Source organism: Bidens hawaiensis, unplaced genomic scaffold (genome assembly GCF_021521415.1).
Source record: "Bidens hawaiensis isolate Kalapana, Puna unplaced genomic scaffold, B.hawaiensis_p1.1 tig00032081_1, whole genome shotgun sequence".
Lineage (NCBI taxonomy): Eukaryota > Viridiplantae > Streptophyta > Magnoliopsida > Asterales > Asteraceae > Bidens > Bidens hawaiensis.
The window spans coordinates 130,292-135,738 of NW_027495438.1; positions in this window are offsets into that span (position 1 = coordinate 130,292).

Below are 5,447 nucleotides of genomic sequence, written 5' to 3' on the forward strand. Positions count from 1 at the left end.
TTTTAACAATAAATCACAAGGGACCCATCAATCTTATCCCAAATCATTTACTCCCAAAATCCAATTTTAATTCATCAACAACGTATAAGTTCAATGATAGCGCCTACGACTACCTTGTAACGTATAAGTCTTATGATGCGTATAGGTTCAATTTATAACATGTGATACATAAGTTATGCACCCATATAAGTTTGTATTGAACCATGGTTATATGGCGTGTAACTACTTATACGGTCATGTTATAGGTTGAAAGCTATATGGACAGGAGGTTATACGGAGGATGTTATACGACGGATAAGTTTATGCGCTCCAAAGATATGCACCGTATAAGCAAAACATGGTGGTTTTTGCAAATTTTTGTGAGAGAATGAAGATGAAATGATTTGACACTTTAGGAAACTGTTCAAAACTAAAGATATGACAGTATTCCTTATAAGATGTCATAAAGTACATGTGTCAGAGTACACGTTTTGTTTAAAACGGAAGTCCAGCATTCAAGTATTACACTCGTTTTTCCCACATCACCTCCACGAAGCGTTCACTTTTCATTTACCTGAAAAACACGTTTAAAAATTTTGTCAACACAAAGATTGGTGAGTTCTCAATTTAAAAACTATGATGTAATAGCTTTCGACTTTTACATCAATTATTTCTTCATTTTAATCAATGTGAATATCATTTTTAACTTTAAACCTTGCGTTTTAATTCATTTTTATTTCATTGAAAAAAGCTTTTATTTGTTTAATTATTTCCATAATTACCACTTCGTCCACATGGACCAAAGTCAACTTTCGTTTTAATTGCGAAAGCGTATGAATATAACATTTTAATCTAAAGTGTGACAATTCATATTCACATAAAATCCTCTTCGAATTCTTACGAAGATAGCCTTTAATCACAACTTTCTCAAGGTTTATAATATTAACATTTTATTTCTTTAAGCAAAACGTATTAGTCATAAGCTAGCTAAGAATATGACACATGTATGTCAAGTGGTTGATATTATCCCCCCAGGGCCAGAACTTCTTGTTTCAGAAGGCTAATCTATCAAATTGGATCAACCGTTGACAAGTAATCCTAATGTGGGCAGATTTGGTCAGGGAGATGCAGAAATAGTACTGCAAGATCCATTATGTGTACAAGGCCTTTTGTTCTTCTTCGCATCTGTTATTTTGGCACAAATATTTTTGGTTCTTAAAAAGAAGCAGTTCGAGAAGGTTCAATTGTCCGAAATGAATTTCAAAACTCGCGCATACCATACTCAAAATATTTTCCCCTAAAATTTAACCAGAGCGACTGGTCGGCAGGCAGGGCGTCACCCCGATAGGTGTATCAATATTTCTGTGCCCTAGACCAAGGTTAACGGTTATAACGACCAGGCAGTTGTTTTCTCACCTTCACATTTATACTATATTTAGGCAGTTGTTTCCTTATCTAAGTATTTCACGCCAGTATAATTTAACTCATCCCATTTAATACGTTTGTAAAAATAAAATGCAATCCATGAAACATGTTCTTCCCCCATAACATTTATAATTAATTAAAACATTTAAAAAGTGGGGATTGTGAGAAACTCACCTTTAGCGGGTAATACGTCAATAATGTCCAAACACTTGTGTGCTATTGATATAGTGCACGTTTTAATAATATATTCATGTTTATAAATTTTAAGTTGTTCATTCTACTTGCGTTCACACAAACGCTTTATTCTTTAAAAACGTTTATTTTCATTGTTTTGTTATCTTTGTGTTCAAACGACCCACTGAAGACCTTTCAATCGGTAAAGTCCAAATTGTTAATTCTGACACAAGCACACAATTCCTAACACATTATAGTCCTCTAGTATTATAAGTCTAACTTGCTCATTTCTATGCACAAAAAACACTTAGGTAAACTAGTAATGCACATAGATATTACTATTAACTATTAGTTAAAGATTATTTATTTTTACCAAACTTAAGTTTTAGTATAGTTTTATTACTGAAAATATACACTTTTATTCCAAATTTTATTAACTTTGTCTTTTTAAACTGTCTTCCGGTTTTGCCGGTTTCGTGTCTAACGGCGAATCGGTTAATCTTTTGTATAATTTTTTATGGTTTTAAGTATGAAAACACTTTTTATATTTAAAATATATAGGTTTTAAAGTCTATTTTATAAACATAGATATACTTTTTTTATTTCGTTAACATTTACATAAAATTGTCATTTTTAACGTTTTCGCGCCGTGTTTCGCGACGCGAACCACCTAAGATCAAGTTTTACCAGCTTGGCCTTATTATATAAATACATTATAATATGTGTTGAATATTTAAGATTTGGTTTTTCTTGCATTTTTAAAACTGTTTTTGAAACTCTTTCAGTTTTGCGTAGAAAAGTAGTATTTTCAACCATTAAGCAAATATTTTACCATCTAAACCAAGCAAAGCACGTCGAACACATAATACATAAGATATGAATTTTTCAAATGTGTTTAACTTATATATTTTTATATTATATGTGGTGACTTTCAAAAATGCATTTTCGCTATTTAAAGTGTGCATTTTTGTGCATCACAATCATGTATATATATGTAATTCATGGATGACCAAATATATATTTTATGCATACATTAAGATATATAACTATATGTGGACTAACATTTTTTTTACCAATCATCAACATGGATCATCATTTAAACTTAACAAACTAGCATTTCTAAGTAACTAGTTAACAAAACATAAACATGTATATACACACATACATGCTCATGGCCACACACGTCAACAAAATTTTCATGTTTACATTTGATTTTGGTGTGGGTCTTTGTTTGTGTGATTTATCTTAGTGTATGAACAACTTATTATCAAAACATTAAAAGATATCATAACTTAAATAAAAGTAGGTTTTTACCTTAGAGTTGGGGTGAAGATGATGGTTCTTAGTGTGTGTGACCACAATTAATCTTTTATAACTCTTTAAAGTAGCTTTAAAAGTGGCTCTAGATTATCTTCAACACTTAAACTTGAATAGTTTCTAGCATAATACTTTTAGGATGATGAAAAATGAAAGAGATAGAAAGTTGGGTGGTTTCTAGCGTATGTGTCATGGCTGGTCGGGTTTCTCGGTATGTCAAAAATGCCACCCGAACCTTTTATATATAGTAAATCAAGTGAAGAGTCATCGCGACACTTGTCAAATGAAGAAGTGAGGCATGCACACACGTCGACACTTGGAAGCCAACATGACACTTGTCATTCTTGTTGCGAGACATGGCAACACATATTACATGCACATGACACGTGTCTAATGAGGTGTCATGCTCGCAAGGGTCGTAGGTTCAGGTGCTGACACATTGCGCAGTGACTCACCACATCTACCGACACTTGGCGCTGCACATTCTACATATTATAAATTTTAATTAAGAAAATGGTCTTCATGAATTCAAATAGCTTATTGGTTGAATCCGATATTAAATTCCCTACAATACTAGTGAAAGATATCAAGTTTTAGCGAAGGATGGATCTAGTCCTCTTACGGTGTGCTATACCGACTCTTATGCGCTTAGTTTCTAAGTTTCGTGAATCGAAGCCTTTAACAAATAATAATAATAATAATAATAATAATAATAATAATAAGTTATGATCCATTATTTATATTTTCATTAACAATATATTATTTTGGGTCATTCCTATTGAGTTAGTTTGGACTTTTGATTTTTATTCGACTCGTCGCCAGTGTTCATTTCGCACAGTGTCAACTAAACGGCAAAGTTTAATAAAATATAACTCACATATATTTGCAGTTTTTGGACTAGCATAACATTTTTTTTGTAAACATAATATTTTATTATTCATAACCTTTGATTTGTGAACTTTTGGTATGTTTTGAACGGTTAATCTTCTAGATTGATTAAAAATAGGTATAAAAGAGATGAAATTGCGCTTTTCCAAACAGATACGAGACCTTAGCTCTGATACCACTTGAAATTATGCAAAGACTTTTAGAAGATGACGCAAACAAAGTTCGAGATGAGCTCGATGGGAGAAATCAGTTTCTTTTTAGGGTTGCAAGTTCACAAGTCTGATTCGGGAATCTTCATTCATCAGACAAAATATGTGAATGATGTATTGAGCCGATTCAATATAACTGCCAGAAAATTATCCCCTAACTCCTCTCCTAGTGGGTCCTAATTTATTACTAGATGAATTGAAGGATAATGTAGATGCAACCCTCTATTATGAGATGATTGACTTGTTAATGTATCTAACTGCTTTTCATCCTGATATTATGTTTGTTGTTTGCTTGTGTGTTAGGTATCAGTCGAGTCCCTGAGTGATTCATCCTGCAGCGGTTAAGCGTATCTTTTACTATTTGATGGGAAATCCTAACATCGGGTTATGGTACCCGAAGGACGATAGTTTCGAGCTTTCTGCTTATATAGATTCAGACTATGGAGGTTGCAAGATCAATTTCTAATATTCAACGGTGGGTCGACAAATTTTAGGAAACCAGCTTATTTCCTGGTGTGTAAGAAGCAGATGACAGTCTCCACTTCAATCGCTGGAGCCGAATACGTGGATTTCTCGAGTTGTTGTTTACATGTCTTATAGATCCAACAACATTTGTCGGGTTACGATTGGAAGTTTCTTAATACTCCCATTTATATTGATAATTCTGCTTCTATATGTATCACGAAAAACCTAGTACATCACTCAAATACTTAGCACATAGAAATCCGGTATCACTTTATTCGGGATTGTTTAAAAAAGAAGTTAATTTCTTTAGAAACAATTCACATTGATTTTCAGAAAGCTGACATTTTTACCAAAGCGTTTGATAAAACAAGATTTATATTCTTGCTTGGTTTAAATAGTTTAAAATCATCAGTAAATATTCAATCGCTCGGTTGATAACTTTATTTCTTTTACAGTGAAAATATATAAACATAAATGTTTGCTCGGTGTATATACGTTCACTTTGCAAAGAAATTCAGCTTGTTTTTTTATTTTATTTTGCAAAGAATTAAACTTATATTTTTTCTTTAATTTTGCTCAAATCTTGTATTCTCTTTGTGTGATAAGACTATCCAACCTGAGGATTAAGATTTGAGTTTTCTACTTTATTATCATTGGTGCTTCTTATAAAGCCTTGATTTTGTCCGCAAGATAATACGGTATTGTCCGAATTGATTGTTAAGTCCTTATACACTCCAACCTATTTTTATCTTTTTATTATGTTTAAATGGAACCTTATCTGCGTGTAGTAATACCGATCTTAACGGAAAATTTGAACCTTCTGCTTCATTTTCTTTTTATTATTATTGCATGGGTCATACTTAATCATATTAAATCGGTGAAATTATTACATGTGAAAATTCATTGAATAGGATAAAGATTTATTTAGGCTAGGTGGGGCCCACATAAGGTTTGTGCTTAATTGAATATTAAACATATCGTAAGGCTACT